Raw genomic sequence first — 18,571 nt, forward strand, 5'->3', positions numbered from 1 at the left:
CACCAATAAAAATGCGTCATAATATGTATGTGTCCGTAACTACGTTATATTCATTCTTAATATTACATAACAACTGTGAGGGACCATTTAAGAGAGTTGTTTATTTAGCACAAGCTCGATATTATTTATATTGAAAAATGAAATTTAAAAATTAAGAAAACGTCTGTGGACTTAGACAGGTTAAAAGGAAGTTGAGCTCGTGTTAAAGTTCCACAAAAGTGAGTAAAGTTTCTCACTTCGATCCAACAATGGTAGTGACAATAGATGAAAGGGCTTCTCTCATTCCATCTGGCATGGACATTGATTAAGCCAAAAATGCTGTACGGGGTTAAAAAAAATGGGAAAAAGCGTTTTGTTTTTTGTTCTAAGAACTTTGTTACTTAAATGTAGTACTCATCATTGGTTATTTTAGGTAAATTTGTTTTGCCAGACACGAGTAAACGCGTTCGGTGCAGAGTAATTTTTGATGAGATAGGGAAGAATGCTCGTTACTTTCTTATACAAACATGACTGCAAGACATCAGCATCATCACAGCAAATTCATTGCTAATATTGCGTTTTTATTTTTTTTCTCAGGTAATATAATATTAGTAACCGCATTTGCCTAGTTCATATCCAATCTTTCCCGGTCTTTTTGTCAGCAAATTAATTGTATCAAATCATTACCGCATTCAGAAACTTAGCCAAGGGAGGACGAGGGTTGCGTTATAAATGCCTGGACGACTCGACACGTCCGTATGATATTCATCATTTTTCAAATGGATTCCAATGCCTTTAACGCAGGCCAACTGTCAACAAAGATCGTTTATTCTGAGACTGAAATGGAACCGTTAAGCCGCTTTCTTTATTTGCTTCACATGCCAGAACTCCAGGACTTCTTGCTGGAAATGGACCATGAGTTAACACTATTTTTTTTTAAAGCTATGTAGCGCTGCGTTTGCTCCAGATAATAGTTTGCGAGTTCCAGATGCGTAAGATGTTATATCCAGCTGTACTTGTACACAGGGTATTATAACTTTGGTTGGATAACGGTTGGTTGTACAGGTATAAAGGAATCGAGATAGATATAGACTTCCATATATCAAAATCATCAGTATCGAAAAAAAATTTGTAGAGTAAATTGTTTGACCACCTTTCATATTTAATATTCATTCGTTTTGCCGGCTCGAGGTCAATTAAAAAATAATAAACACAAGTTTTCTTTAAAAATCCGATATATTCCCGTTACTCCGCGGTAACCGTCCTCAAATCCGTCCAAAACCGTGCAAAATCTATACAAACAAATAACATTATATAAACAAAATATTGATGAAACAGTAACAACGAATGACATACATTAATTTACACGTCCTCTTGCTTAGGCGTGGAGTTTGTTACTACTTTATTTGTAATTAAATGTCTGTAAATATGCGCGACGTTGTCTGTATCAGTCTTGTAGTTCAGTCGTATATTTGGCGGAGTGTTTATAATGTGGCGGCCACCGTGGTGTGATGGTAGCGTGCTCCGCCTACCACACCGTATGCCCTGGGTTCAAACCCCGGGCAAAGCAACATCAAAATTTTAGAAATAAGGCTTTTCAATTAGAAGAAAATTTTTCTAAGCGGGGTCGCCCCTCGGCAGTGTCTGGCAAGCGCTCCGGATGTATTTCTGCCATGAAAAGCTCTCAGTGAAAACTCATCTGCCTTGCAGATGCCGTTCGGTGTCGGTATAAAACATGTAGGTCCCGTCCGACCAATTTGTAGGGAAAATCAAGAGGAGCACGACGCAAATTGGAAGAGAAGCTCGGCGTTAGATCTCTACGGAGGTTATCACGCCTTACATTTATTTTTTTTTATGTTTATAATAATGTGTAACATTATAATAATGTGTAACATTTCAAGTGAGAAACGCTTTGAATAATGTGCTTCTTGCTGTAAGATGGATGCTTTAGCGAACTTGGGAGATTGTCCGCTCGATGCACAGTGTGCTATTATCGCAGTTTATGTGTAAAAGAATTTAAGAAGAATTTAAGAAAAAAAATTTGATTGAGCCATTTCCATTCGTCCGTCCGCCCGTCTGTCCGTTAACACGATAACTTGAGTAAATATTGGGATCTCTTCACCAAATTTCGTACACGAGCTTATCTGGACCCAGAATAGATTGGTATTGAAAATGAGCGAAATCGGATGATAACCACGCCCACTTTTAATATATATATAACATTTTGGAAAACACAAAAAACCTAATTATTTAGTAAATAATACACCTAGAATGTTGAAATTTGACCTGTGGACTGATATGGAAACTCTTGATAAAAATTAAAAAAAAAAATTTTAAATGGGCGTGCACAGCCCACTTGTGATAAAATCGGTTTTACAAATATTATAAATCATAAATCAAAAATCGTTAAACCTATCGTAACAAAATTCGGCAGAGACGCTGCCTTTCACCCGAACTTAGACTTCCTTACTTGTTGTGTCTAGGTTGTCACCATATAGCTCCTATGATTTTTTGTTGCAGCTCTGATGGAGTTTTTTTGCTCAAGAGTTTTGTCGTTATCGTATGAGGATACTAGTGTTTGCGATAGTGCTTCCGAAGCAATAGTGAAGAATTTCCTGCAATGACCCAACAGAAGTACACGTCTAATTACAACCAGTTGGCATCCAGGTCCCTCATCGGATTTTAATATTTTCTGGCCTCTCATCTGTGCTTTAATAAATTCCATTTTATTCTTCTAGCCTTAAAAATTTCCATTATTTTTAGTACCTTCTCATAGGGTTCTTTTCGAAGTAAAAGTGGCAGAAACTGTTTTTCATCTTTCCTGAGGTAGTAGGAATAGTGATTAAGCCAGCCTTGAGCTTCCTTTTTTATGCGTTTTGCAGAGGTAGAGCTTAAGGCGTGTTCACCTCTACCTCGGATTTAAATCTATCGTCATCGCTTTTCAACTAATTGATCATCGTTCAAAAACAAAAATAAATACAATGCGCGATTCACTCCAAGGAGATTTAAGACGCAATTATCCCTTAATTCGCAATGTGCTTCCTTTTAATACAAATTATCAAAAGGGGACTTAAATTTTTATGTCTACTTCGAGGGGAATCTGCAGTGAGATGAATTTTCTCTGAGAGGCTCTTCATGCCAAAAATATACACTTAGTATTTGCCAAACTCGACCCGGCTTAGAATACTATTTTTTAATTAAAATTAATTGATTGTTACTAAAGATTTTGCTCTACCCCGACCTTTAATTGAGAGCCTTCATCGAATGAGGCGAGCGTGCAATCACTACACTACGACAGCCGCATCAGCATCATTACTTATCGCTAACGACACATAAAGTCCTCATGTGATGTTGATCTATATATCTATTCCAGGAATGATCTCGGACGTATTCCTAGATAATTTGTTGCCGCATGGTGCATCTCTTCCCACGAGCATTTTAATATCGTGTAGTTCGTTACCCACCAAAGTCTAAGAAATTACTAGATAATAATGCCTGATTTGCATCTCGCGCACAAAATACCGCCGTTACTTGGGTTCCGAGGCCCTATACATCTTAATATAAAAAAAACCCGTGTCAAAACATTTTCGGCCGAAATGGACTCCTAAACTATTGAACCGATTTTGAATTTGTTTTACACCCCGTGTGTAGTTTGATCTAGCTTGAGACTTAGGATAGGTTATATCTCAGTTTATAATCGCAATATTATTTTATTGCAAATTTTTTTATTTGTTTATACGTAACAATAAAATGTTACGTATACGCAGTGGTGCACCTCTTTTCAATTGATATGGATATGTTTGTGCACGTGCTTATTTAACTTTACATACATATAATATATTTATATATATAGTACATCACCAGGGCCGGCGATAGGGTGGCCCGGGGTTTCTGAGTTTCTGAGGGGCCCGCGATTTGAGGTACTAAGATATTTTTTTTAATTCAGGAGAGTCTTTAGTTGTTCTATGTGCAATTTTTAAGCCGAATTTCAAAAGCAACGAATATCTGCATTCCGTTTTAATATTATAGTGAAGTGTGAAAAATAAAAATCTATATATATTAAACTGACTCGGAGGGGGACTGCAACTGGGACTGAAATAAAATACATACCACCCTCTGCAATAAGGGATGCAGAAGAATGAAAAGGAATTGAGAGAAGAAAAAAGAGAGAATGAAAAGGAGATTGATAATGAGACGAAGATGGAGATATATGAAGCGAAAAGGACGGAGGTAGGAGTGAATAAAAGGATTAGGAAAAAGTGAAGAGAGGGGGAGGGCAGAGTCAGGTGGAAAAAGCTTATTAAAATGTATGCAGACAGGCCAAATTTAGCGCAGGACAACGTCTGCCGGGTCTTCTAGTAAATATATAAAATATTGACCTATCCTTCCATCCTCTGCGTAAAAAATTCGTCACCACTCATCCGAGTTTCTTTTCAGTCTTCCACTACACTCAAAAGACTTGCACTCGACCGCCGCTCACATAAAAAAGGAAAGTCATTATGTTCACCTCGCGAATGACTGCAACAAGTTCTCGTGTTTCTTTAAGGACACTTGTGCCAGTTATTATGTTAACATGTTAAATAAAATACAACTGGCAATCAAGAAGTGCCGTCCTCTTCACATGAAAAACGTACAGCCGTAGAAGCAAGAAAGTTCTTGGTTACCACTCGCATGAACAACGAATCATGTAAATATATAAGGCCGCAGCATCTTTCTCTAAATGGCCAGTACCTGGATGACACAATATCAGCCATACACCACATCAAGATACGTCAACAGCGAAGAATACTTACCAGAAGTGTTAATAAGAATAAGCAATGCTTTCAACACTAAATTTTCATAGCTTATTAGCTCCTCAAGAAAAGACAATTTTTTTGTCCCAACAAGTTCGGAGTAACAAATCGTTTCCTGATATACATAGATAACTGCAAATTCTTATTTTCACATAGTTAGGTTCGTTGCGAAAGATTTTACTACAATCTTTGCATTTTGGATTGAGACAGACATTTAATTAGCTCTGGGACTCAATTCCTCACTGCTACTACTACTATAGTGAATTCCTAGACCCAAAAGGAATCAAAGATTTTAGCAAAAGTACGCCTATATATATTTTGTTGGACAAAATTCCAGAAAATCGTTGGTTTTGTTATTATATTAGCAACGAGTATACCAACAATAATTTGTAGTCCAAATTCGCTTGGGATATTTTTGCTTATTAAAAGGTTTGTGGTTGGACAAGGAATATATACAAGAATTTTGTAAGCATTAAAATCAGGCAGCCGGTCAAGCGAACAAAAATATACAAGTATGTACTTACATATATACATATAATTAATATATACTTTAATACACCTTTATAAGCTTGTAAGCATTTATTTCATGTAGCAAATATATGTATGTATGTTAATAAATATCTCATAGTATTTGCGCTAGTGACGACTAGCATAGTCTTTGGCAGCCAATTTTCTAAAATTTCAACAAATTGCTTTACTTTCCGCAAAGTGCTTTTGAGCTGCTTTTATACAACAACAGTAACAACAACAAACAGCGAGCAGGTTTAAGAACTAGTATCTTTACTTAAAAAGAAAATGTGTTATCTAAAATTGTATTGTTGCTTACCGAGCTGGAAATTATGTGGTTTTCATGTTTGACTTTTTGTTATATTTAGCAAGATTTTAGAATTTGTTTGTGAGTGTTATATTTGTTGTCGTTTTGCAGCTCAATCCGTTGTTGTTGGCAACGGTCATGGCGTTGCTAGTATTGCAGCAGAATTACCACAACTGACCACACATTAAAGTAAAACTCATATGGGCGTGCAGCAATTATTTCACTCCAAAAATGTGTTACATATGAACAAAGTTGCCACTTTGATTCATTTGTGCCAAAAATGGTAACTTTTTTCTTAAATTGTTTGCGATGGTCCTTTTTAGAATGGCTTTGTTAATTCTATGTAGTGCCGACGGTTATCATAAAATAAGCTTAGCGCTATGAAAGTCGTCTGAATATCAGAGTAAATATTAAATCCCCAACGGTTGCAGGGATAGTTTGGAGACAGCTGCCGTGAAATCAAATATAAGATTGAGATGCCAACTGAGAAATACTTGGAAAGCCAATTTTAAAACTAAACCTTCTCCAACATAGGTCCTGGGTTCAAGTCTCGGGCAAACAACATCAAAAATTAAAAAAAAAAAAAATTGTTTCAATTTGGTAAAAAAAATTATAAGCGTGGTCGTCTCTCGAAAGTAGTTTGGCAAGCACTCCGAGTGTATTTCTGCCATGAAAAGCTTCTCAGAGAAAATGCATCTGTCTTGCAGCTGTCATTCGGTGTCGTAACATAACATACATAAAATATGTAGGTCCCGTACGCCTATATGTAGGAAAATTTATAAGCAGCATGGCGCTTATTGGAAGAAAAGCTCGGCTTAAATCCCCCCTGCTGTAAATCGCAATATATTTGTGATAAAATGGAGCGCAACTTGAAAAATAGAAAACCGTCTTTAGACAATTGAAATAAACATACCCAACTCAGTTGTTAGTTTCCTTCTTTAATATTACCTTCTATAAAAACCAATCACCTGAAAATTGTTAATCCTTAAAGATAAAGCATAATTGCCCTGAAACGAATGTGATGTAGCAACCGGCGTTGTATATATAGAGCTATAGATATCCGTCAAGAAGAAAATTTATAGATTAAAACATTTCTCAGAACCTTTGACAGGGCAAACAAATTTTGGTATCATGCCATGTCTGAACATAAGTTCCGTGCAAAATTAATTAGGCTTTACCAATTGACGCTCAGCCACACCAACTCGGTAAAAACTGAGAAGAACCTCTCCCAGCCATTTGAAATCAAACGAATTTTCAGACAAGGTGACCCCCTTACGTGAAATTTCCTTAAACGAATGCTGTGCGGGGCTTCGGAATCTCCCCTCGTTCATTCATTATTCCCAATAAGTAACAAAAATCAACTTTAGTAAAAAAAATCATTGCATGTTTCACCCTTGACCTCCACTTTTAAGATCTAAATCTAATGAAGACTTCCTATGTCGAAAATTAAAAAATTTCTTAAAATAACTATTACATTTTTGCACTTACAGTCCAACTTCAAAACGTACAAGTTAGGATCTATTACATTACTCTGACCATTTTGCAATAGTCATCAAAGCAAGCAGGCTTTTATTTTTGAAAAAGAAAACTCATAGAATACTTAGTACAGAGATCACAGGTCTGGAGCCACTCATGACATATGCAAGCCACAACTCCGTGAACAACTTGGTTGGTTGAGAATTTGCATGTGCGGGAAATTTCATTTGAAATAAGCCTGATTAAAGGTCAACTAAGATTTGTAGTTTCTGTTCATATGGAACTAAAACTTCGAAGGAGCATGTTTAGAGTTGCTTTTCATTAGATCTGAAGCCCTCTTCAAATATACGGCATCCGTAAGAACTGAAAAGAGCTGCTGAACATCTAGCCAAAAAAGTCACCTAGATATAGCTTGTGTGGGATACTGTTCCATTCCTTGTTAGAGCTGGCTTTAATCTACTTTTACAAATAAAATCATCGCCGAAGTAACTTGGACGGCGATACTAAAATCAGCTCCCCCAAGATCAACTGGTTGGGGTGTTAATATGCACCCTTTGGTGGGAATTGATGGTGATGTATAAGCCTCCTAGTAAATTTGAAGGTTAGAAAATGTGTGATCAAATGAAAACAGCGAGAGCTTAAAAAGCTGGTTATAGCATTGAAGTGCAAAAAATTGTTTTATATATATTACATATATATTACATATATATCGAGAGGCTCTGGTGACTCCAAATTTCTCGAGCAAAAAGTTAGTGAAATAAGTTTGAGAGTTTTATACAGGTCATAGCGAATCATTTACAATAGAGCAAGGGTCGGCAGGTGCTATTTCTGAAGACCACCAGATCTTTAAAGCTTAAAATATTACATTTGACTTCATCTTAAACCTTCTTGGGATATCTTTATCGTTTGTACAGCTATACAACTACTTAAACCAGTTACGTCTGGCGTTTAGTATAAGAGACATGTTCATTAATTTTTTCGCATATCTAAAAGAAAGAAAGAAAGCTTATACAAAGAACAGTCTAAACTTGTCAGAGCCTAATCCACTTCTTTCCACAAGAATACTAATTAAGTGAATGCACGTTTACTACTAAATTAAGATGCTCTGGAATATAAAGTATTATCTATTACTCCAGGAGGGGTCTTTAAGTTTTCTTCACTGAGGAAAAGACAATGAAACTAATAATTTCCAAGAACTGGTAGCTTTTGATTTTACCACTGTGTCAGACCCTACTACAAATTATATTGCATTCTATATTGGCTACTTAATAAACAAAACATCTTAGTTTTTGATTCTTCACCTGTCTGAAATGAACTAGTCCTGGTCCCATTGTTTTCTCGATCACGTTGAAGAGCTTAAAGGTCAGAACAAAAGTCTATCAGACTTCAGGATTTCTTTCATAAACAAGGAAACCGCACATAAAAATTTGTGGAAGGGTTTCACCTCATGTATGTTACGTTGGTAACCTGATTAAATTTTAGTTTAGCTTGATTGGACCTCACATATACTGAATGTGTTCATACTATTACCAAAACGTGTTTCACGACCAAATGGAAAACCCAAATTAGGTAACAGGACTTATTTTATAAAATAACTACTCCCTCTTTATAAATACAAAGACTTTGCTGAGACCAAGCTTAATTGCTGCTTCGGATCTGGTCAATATGCAAGTGACGCGAGAAGCCAGTGTCTCAAAATGAGCCTCTCGTTAGAGACATAAATAACTTTGCGAGTATTGTATCGAACGATTTCCCCACGATATTCGAAATATTGCAGCCCAGCGTTTCAGCACACACCTTTCCTGCTTAATTTATCATATGCAACTCCTATATAATTATGATTTCGTCCAAGCGCATTGGGATGTCTACCGCAGATTAGTCGAATCATTCAGCCTTCTTTGGAAAATCATCGGCTTTTTGTTACCATCTATCTCTTTATGAGCAGAAACCTAGCACAGATGCTTGAAAAAATGTCTCTCTAAAATTTGCTTGCATTGAAGAAAGATAGTTTATGAAGTGCCGTGTAAATTTATATCTTTTATGCCCGTATAATTTGATAATTTTGATTGAGCTTTAGGCCAGATTATTGAATAAAACTTCTTTTTTAGTAGTATTCAAAATATATTTATTTTTCGATATTTCGACTTCAATCTGAAGTCATCATCAAGAATCTACGAAAAGAAAACAATTAACATTTTTAAACATACATTTACGTAGCAAGAATACGACTTACACATATCGACTGAACAGAAATTATGACAACATAATTTTAGTAAAAACAAAAGAGCGAAAAATATAAATAAAGATAAATCAAAAACTCCCGCGAATATAAACAATTTCATGTACCGCAAGTGTAAACAAAAAACATATGTATACAATAAAAAATGTGTCAACAAAAGTTAAATATATATATATATATATTTATGTATTTACGTATCTAATGTATGTTATGCTCTCAGCATTGCTAGAGTTATTGTTCCAGCTTAAGTTTAGTGAGTGTGCTTAACTGACAGCAGCGTGATGTTGTTGTTTTAAGACCAAATTTCTGTAGGTTTGTGCACAATGATCTACATCTGATTTAAAATTCAGTTTTGCATCATTAGGGGTGTTCAAAATGTGTAAGGTTTCTAAAATGAAGCGCTTATTATAATGTTTTTCATGTTCCAGAATGGTTACGTTTTCAAAATCTGGATAGTGTCCCGTGTCTTTGCAATGCGCAGCCAATGCTGTCTTGTTTTCTGGATTATTATTTCTCAATTTAATATTCGATTTGTGGGCGGAAAGCCTCGTCTTTAGTTTAAGTTTAGTTGTCCCTACATATACTTGTTCGCATACGTGGGACCCGTCGCCGTTGCATGGAATTTTGTACACCACGTTGGATTTCTCATGATTTGGTATTTTGTCCTTTAAATTACTATAAATTGGTCGTAGAGTGTTGTTGTAAGTAAACGCGATTTCATATTTCTCTTTGTCATATAAATTTGAACCCTTGATTCTTTCAGACACTCCCGGAATATATGTCATTGATTTATAAATTTTATCACCTTTCTCGGTTGTATTATTATTGGCGTTCGCTGTGTGATGTTTGTGAATCAGTTTGTTTATAAGGGACCTGGGAAAAGAATTTTGTTCCAGGGTTTTTCTAATTATGGCTATGTTTTTGTTGTGAAACATCTTATCACTTATGTTAAGAACCCTTCTTATAAAATTTTTCGCTGTGTTCAAAATAGTGTTGGGTGCGTGTTTGGAATTATAATTGATAAGTCTACCCGAAGCTGTTTGTTTTTTATACCAATCAATGTATAACTTATTATTATTTTTAATTATTAATGTGCCAAGGTAGGGAAGTCTGTTGTTTTTCTCCACTTCCATAGTAAATCGTATGGATTTGTAATATGTATTAAGTAGTTTAAGCATGTTTTCCATTTCGCTCGTTTTGACGATGGCAAATAAGTCGTCAACGTATTTGGTTAGCAATCGGGGTATGCTTTTTGATTCCATCTCGAATCTTGTTAGTAGTTCATCTAAAACAATGTCAGCTATCACTGGGGAGGCTGGAGATCCCATTGGCATACCTGATCGTTGTTCGTAAATTTTGTCGTTTTATGCCCGTATGATTGTCAGTATATATATGAAGCGACTGCTGCTTAGGTTAGGTTAGTTAGACTGAATGTGTTCATAGCGTTACCAGAATTTGTTGGACGACGGAGCCAATCAGGTGCCAGGACATACGTTATAGGATAACTCTGTCCTATTGGCAAATACTAGCAGTTTTCTAGGACCGAGTTTAATTGCTGCTACGATATCTGGCAACTCTGCCGCCCCTAATAGCTGGAGCCTTCACCTGGCGAGCGCAGGACATGAACACAGAACGTGCTCAACCATTTCTTCCTGCAGCTAACACTTCCTGCACTTGCTGTTACGAACGAGGCCTAACTTATAAGCATGTCACGTCAGAAGGCAGTGTCCAGTATGCCCATCGTGACCCTTAGGTCTTCTATCTTCAGAGGTATGAGCCACTTTGTGAGTCTAATATTGTAGGCTTTGCACATAATCTTAGAAATTTTACTGCTTTATGGGTAATATGCAACTACTGCCACCTTTTGATTTCTCCCAAGCGTATTGGTATGTCTATCGTCGACTCAGCGAGTATTGCACTCTCCTTTACCAACTCACCGGCCTTTTCGTTACCTTATATTTCTTTATGACCGGAAACCCAGTAAAGATGTATGGTACGGCCTAAGCGAATTTTTTACAATGCTTCATTGCATTACAGAACACTTCTTGATGAAGTACTGTGTGAGATTACTGCAATACAGTTATACTTCAATATTACGTACTTCACAACTTATGCGAGTTTAAATCAAACTGGTCAGTCATTCTTCAGCTTGCTCTACTTTTATACTCTCTGTTGCCTCGTCCGCATATATCTACTAACGTCTAGACGTCTCGCCTTCTAGAACTATTGTATCTCCTGCTTGGTAATTGAGCTATATGCGTGTGTATGTGTAAGTAACAACTTCGGCTGATGACTGCATGTAGGTGTTGCTAGCTTTAATGTGTACATGTACATAAGAGTGGCTGCTTCATGTTTTTGTTGTTGCGTGATAATTTACTAACAGCCTAGTGAATTCAACATTCGGCACAATACGCGACTGCAGCTAAAGCACCTATATACACTTCACACAAAAGACACTGCAGTGATCTGGCAGCTTGTAGGATCTACTTATTTCTGTATCCTTAGCAATTATTGCTTACCATCTAGAGAAATTCAAAGATAGTTTGTGCTGTACCTCCCTTGTAGGATTACCGCTTCCAGCTTAAGCCGAGTGCACATCGAGACCTTATATTGTCAAGCAAACAAAACTATATTAGTTTTTCCTTCATTGATGTCTAACCCGACTCCAGGTTCTCTAGGCATATTCATCTCAAAGCGCCTGATCCGCAAGAGAGCTTATTGTTGGACTCTAGATTAAAAAGTTTTAGAATACAATTTTAGCAGCTCAAGTCTATTACATAAGGTTACATTCCGTCCATATAAAAATTTCTTACTAATGCGTTTCAACAAAAATCGATTAAAGTTTAATATGTTGACCCATAAAATGTCAGCAAACAAAAGAGCATACAATAGATTATCCGTTTCCTTTCTTTTAATTTTGCAGAAAGTCGTGTAGAAAACGAACGCAGCTAAACTAACTTAGAAGCCATAAAATTTCAATTAAACGCAGCTCATTCACTCGATTAATTGACGAACTTCACCATGAGCAGCTACAGCAGTCAAAAGCGCAAATACAACACACACACACACCAAGTCAAATAAACAAATATTCCAATACAAAGCTTTCATTTTCACACGCTCACATACACATATCTTAATCTTTTGGCTGCACGTTTGGTTATATAGCGGAGGACAATTTAGAAAATAAATTTACCTTAGTTTATGATGCTATATAGAAATGCGTGAAAGTTAAACGAAAGTTGAGAGAGTGTGGAGTAAGGATGCTGGTTGAAGTGTTTGAAGGATAAGGCTTTAGGTAAAAATTTTGGTATACAAAGCTTCAGAAATCCAAAATTGTTGGTTGACTGGTTAAGCTGAATATGGGTTGAGGGAATTGGGAAGTTTATTGGCACAAATTCCACTCCTATACATTATTAAATGCACACACACACACACACACACACACACACACAAACACACTTACACACACTTTATTTGCCCTGCTTGTAAGCAACACAACTTTCAACAAAGGAATAATTTTCATTGAAAAATTTCCTAAAATTACGATTATATGAAAATTTACATAGACGTTGAATGCTTATTTACATGTAGCAAATAATTGAAGCAAAATTTGGTGTTAGCGATGCACCTAATCATAAGGCAATTATAAAATATTGCAAACTGAGATGAAATAAAATAATTAAAAAAAATGTTTTAAGTTAAACGGTTTTATTGAAAACAATACTTACATGAAGTAATAATAATACGAAAAGCTAGAAAATACTGATTAAGGTTCAGTTAGTTTTACTTATGACTATCAGTAGAAATATGACGCGTCCAACGCTTTTATTTAATTGTCTGATCAACGCCATAGATTGATAAGGAGTTTGATGACTAGTACCTAGGACCTACCTAATTATTTTCTAGCTTTTCGTATTATTATTATTTCATGTAAGTATTGTTTTCAATAAAACCGTTTAACTTAAAATTTTTTTTAATTATTTTGTTTTCAAGTTTTTAGTCTTTATTTAATTGCCTATTATTTCTCATTATATTTAGTTCATTTAGTGACTCATTATTACAAGAACTCTTTCCTGACAATTTTTTATAACCTAAGTCCTCAATACATAATCCTTCCAAAGACTTTACTCGACTCTGAGCTACGTATGCTTGTCCCTCCTCCAACTCCAAAATATTTTGATGTCACTTCTACCGGACTGTATGCAATATTTGTTCCCAATATGAGCCAAATCTGGCATCATAGGTCGCTTTCTATTCATGTATCTATATATTATGTGTTCCAAATATGGGCAAAATCGGACCACAAATATGATTTTTGGGAACATCTCGATCCTTCCGCCGCCTAGCGGCGATTTTTTTTCACAGGTCGATTTCTATTCTTGTATGTATTAAGTGTTCCAAATATGAGCCAAATCGGTCCACAAATACGATTTTTGCGAATATCTCGATCCATGCGCCACCTAGCGGCAATTTTTTTCATATGTCGCTTTCTATTCTTGCATGTATTATGTGTTCCCAATATAAGCCAAATCGGGCCACAAATACGATTTTTGTGAATATCTCGATCCATGCGCCACCTAGCGGCGATTTTTTATACAGGTCGATTTCCATTCTTGTATGTATTAAGTGTTCCAAATATGAGCCAAATCGGTCGACAAATACGATTTTTGCGAATATCTCGATCCATGCGCCACCTAGCGGCGATTTTTTTCTTATTATTGCATTGTCATCGGGTTCTGAACTATATTCCAAATTTCATGCTTGTAGCTTATCGGGAAGTTACTTAAATTTCAATTACAAAATTCGTTCACAACGGCCGTGCAGCCGCGCATGCGTCCATGCGGCCTGTCGTCTCAAGCTAAATAAAACCGTTTAAAAAGCAATCAACTCAAAAAATTACAATGTTCAGGAAAGGCAACTGATTCATTATGGATGTGGGGTCCCAATGCTATTATTAGGTTCTACCAAGATCCGGTGTGTAGTGCAAGCGATTTATTATAGAGTATATATCCCGGTAGGTACTAAAAGGGGAACCTTGAAGTGTGCATAACTTCAAATTTTCAGATTTGTGACTTAGTTAACTTTTGATCTAGGTTTCCGGTATATTCTGTTTTGTTTGTAAACCCTTTAATAACTTTTATTTACTTTATACATTGACGCTAGCCTTATCTTCTGAAAGCTTGAATTTTAACGAAGGTAATTTGAAAGAACCCTCCTAACCTAAGTTTTATGAAAAAGTGAGTCTTACGTTGCCTTGGAACACTTTCTTTAAATTATGTATTTGGTAATCGCCGTGGCGGCCTCTGTGGTGTGATGGTAGCGGGCTCCGCCTACCACACCGAAGACCCTGAATCCGGGTATATTTTTGCCATGAAAAGCTCTCAGTGAAGACACATCTGCCTTGCAGATGCCGTTCGGAGTCGGCATAAAACGAGTAGGTCCCGTCCCGCCAAAATTAAAAAAAGGCGCACGACGCAAATTGGATGAGAAGCTCGACCTCAAATCTCTTCGGAGTTTATCGCGCCTTACGTTTATTTATTTTTTAATCGCTGTGTGACTCAATCACATCATTGGACGTTTTGGTATGAAATTAGTTGCGCAGACAGATTCAAAATATCTATTGGCTTTTTAAATGGAGGTCAAAAGCTCCTGGGAAACAGTTATGTTTTAAACAATATTCAACACATTTTGTAACATAATTACGCTCGCAATCGTTTCCAAACTCTTTTTCTGATCATTTTGGAACTATATATTGATAATTTTGGTATCTTCTTTGGGATCGTTTTGTAAGAATTTTTGGATCATTTCGACTTATTGAGAGTATATCTTTAAGGCAGGGTCTTTTAGTAATATTTCTTAACCTTAATTTACATTCCCTACGTATAACTTTGGCTATTGTGGTGTGGTGATGTCATACTCGTCTACCATGGCAAAGGTACTAGGTTGAAGGCCCCGGAAAAGAAACATCAAGATGTTCAGAAAAATTTTTTAGATTATAAAAATTTATTTTCAAGCGGTGTCGCCCTTTGGAAGTGGTTTGGCAAACCCTTCGTGCGTATTTCTGCCTTTCGAAGTCAGCATAAAATAGGAATGTCCCGTTCCGTCATGTGTTGTGACCATTTTAGGATTACTTCATATATTTTGACTGGTTCTTGATTATTAAGGGAATATTTTCCTAACACTTTGGGTTCATTTCAAATAGCTTTTGTAAGATTTTTTTTAGATTGGTTTATAAATAGTTTTGAACATACATCCGATGGATATGGGCAAGGCGGCTGCGGCCAGTGCACTGATCCAGATTCCTCACATGGGCTTTCGGCTTCCTCATCTAGGGTATTCCAGTACTCTTACCAACCTTGACTTCATCGCAGACAAGACAAATAAGTATGTGCCAAAAACAGCAACTTTCAAAACAGATATGTCTTCAAAAGAGGAGTGGGGAAAGGAATTTATATGGGTCAGTCGACTGGTAAACTGGCTAACAGTTGGGTCAAAGTTGTCGGGAACGTTGGAGAAGGGTTGTTTTGTTTGCGCATCAACGTAAGGCTGGATCAGCTCAGTGTCTTCCAAGCGGAAGTTGACGTGATTAAGGTTGCGGTGGAGTGGATGCTGCTTGGTGCTACTACGGTAAGAGAATTCAATATCTACTACAATAGCTTAAATCATTAAATTTCACTGTGGTGCGATCGATGATGATATGGAAATTCCTGACATCGTCGCGAGTATTAATATCATCTGAGCCCTGGGACATATCAATATACATGACTTAAATTAAAGTAAGGTACCCTTGACCCTCTGTGCTTTGCTTGTCTATAGATGGGGCTCGAATCAGCTTAGAAAATGCTGGGCTGAGCGAAAGAAAATAGCAAGCTGTAAGCTGAAATTTTTGGGTTCACCAAGGCTCATATATCAAAGGCGTTTGGTGCTTTACTGGTACAGCCCAATCGGAATCCATTCGGTACTTCTCAATATATTGGAAAACCCTTCTTTCTGCAGTTTCATGTAGAATTACAAGATGGAATCACCGACTATGCTGCTGTGCTATCCATATTTCAACAGAACTGAGCTAAAGTATTTGGGTCATCCCAAGGACCTATCCATAGTCGCGATAAGTCTTATTAGAAACGACATAGTTGTAGCGCAATAGTTCTCTAAATAGCTATAGTTCGCGTTAGCTTTATCTTATGAGGTATCATAATGGATCTTCATGTTGTCCGAGTGAGCTTCCTCTGCTATGGTGACTGCCTACGAATCTAACCTATGATGAGTTCTGAAAGATTTCTCGATTAATGTAGTTGATTTGGAAATAAATTCCAGCTAGTGTCAGGCCTATTTTTAAATACTTTCGGAGTTGTTTTCTGTATTAGACTCTCTGTGGAACATTCTCAAATGCTTTCGGCATTGCTTTGCAATTTCAAAACTATTTAGCGATCATTCCGGAATTGTTTTCAAAACCCTTTCTGAACTATATCGGGACCATTTCATCTTCTTCTACCGCTTGCCTTTCACATTGACACAGTGTTTTCTTTATGGTTGTGAGTTGATTCACTGTAGAAAACGATATGCCTCTAATCACTATTTTACGTCATACATAAGCATTATACAACTAATATATGGACTTTAGTTTTACACCTGTGCGTCTTTTTTAACTACAGATAAGGTTTACATTTTTGTTGGGTATTCACGTTTTTACCATTTGCATATGTATATGTGAGTTCATATTCGCACTCATATCGCTCACATCCGTTTCCTTTCATTTTGCAATATGTGTTTTTTTGTGTTACTTGCACGCGGTTGCGCGCCGGAAAGTAGACTAAAAATACGCGGAACAAGTTACGGCGACATTATCATTTCAACATCGTTATAAATGTGCTTCGCACACCATTAAACGTTTAAACGCACACAAATATATATGTGTGTGTGTGTGAGAAATGGAATTTTTAGTGCACTGATGACATTTTGTTTGCTGGCAGCTTGCTGATCTTTGTTGTTATACCTGCAAGTGTTTGATAATCTGTTTCCATTGCCTTCAGTTATATGTACCTATAAGCTGACAAAGTCGGTTAGAGAAAACTAATTTTACTATCCGGGCATTAAAGCTGGTACCATAGAAGCATTATTTATTCAGCTTAGTAACTATATTTTTTTGACTGAGCAGCTTATAAATTTCAAAGATTTAATGCCTAACATATTATTTCATTATATTGAAATGGCGGCGTAATATGCTGGCTCAATGCGTCCCTATCAAGACCTACTTTGACTAATTCGGGTTTTCTAACGATCCACAATTTTACGTCCTACACCTGGCCTTAAGTGACTTCTACTGTATAGAGATTGAAAGCTGTTTTTGCGTATTACATCCACTGAATGCCTAGTAGTTGGAGAGACATAGCACTTCATCCATCTGGAGTGCAAACCAGCCATCTTTACTGAGTTCCCGGTCATAATAGGTTATAAGGCAATGAAAAGGAAAGAAGGATGCACAGAAAGTAACAAAGAAGATTGCAGCACTCGGTAACATTACGGCGAACTTCGCAAGTGGAACAAAAATTTCTAGCGCGGTCGCTCTTCGTCGTGGTTTGGCAATCAGTCCGAATGTATTTCTGTCATTAAAAGCTTCTCAGCAAAAAATTATTTGGTTAAAGACACCGTTCGGAGGCGACATATAATATTTAAGTCCTAAGTGCCCTCGGAAGTATATCAGCCCATATAGTTTTAAATTAATTATTTACGTCTCAATTGGGGTAAGATGAAAACGTGACAGGAGCGGCATATGATCAATCGAGTAGCCAGGGCGTAGATTGAAACATGGTGCTGAAAACATCAAAAATCATGCGGCCTACTAGCTTTAAGGAGGGAAGAGTTGCATCTCATAACGTAGATACTTACTTCGTTTTATCTTCTGGTGTCATATGCTTTTGAATTGGGCCTTATTTGTGACAACAAGTGTAAGAGGTGCACGCTGTAATTATTTACATGCTGTGTAGCTATTAGAGGCGGTGGCGTTTTTAGATCTCGAGGCAGCTTTAGCTGGGTTCTTAACAACTTTTACTATTTGCGAAGTCAACGGAGGTATTAAATAACATAAATCCTGGTACTTCATTACTTCCATTTTTCTGTATGACGACAACCAAATACCGTTAAAATACATAATTCGTCGAAGGATAACCTAATCTTACCTAACTGGTTATAAATCTGATCATAGATATGCCTGATGGCTCTCGGTAAAATATCTCACGCATTTGTAAATATTTGATATATTACCAAAAT

The 18,571-nt window shown here is 36.6% G+C and overlaps 1 long non-coding RNA gene across 1 annotated transcript in view; it reads left to right on the forward strand.

The window, feature by feature from the left end:
• Positions 1–15,822: 15,822 nt before the first annotated feature.
• The window catches only part of LOC137235665 (uncharacterized), an 85,913-nt gene continuing 83,164 nt past the window's right edge, over positions 15,823–18,571 (forward strand). Inside the window, exon 1 of the long non-coding RNA XR_010948015.1 lies at positions 15,823–15,928. This is a non-coding gene — a long non-coding RNA (uncharacterized lncRNA). The remainder of the gene's footprint in view (positions 15,929–18,571) is intronic.

Source organism: Eurosta solidaginis, unplaced genomic scaffold, assembly GCF_040869045.1.
Source record: "Eurosta solidaginis isolate ZX-2024a unplaced genomic scaffold, ASM4086904v1 ctg00001046.1, whole genome shotgun sequence".
Classification (NCBI taxonomy): Eukaryota; Metazoa; Arthropoda; class Insecta; order Diptera; family Tephritidae; genus Eurosta; species Eurosta solidaginis.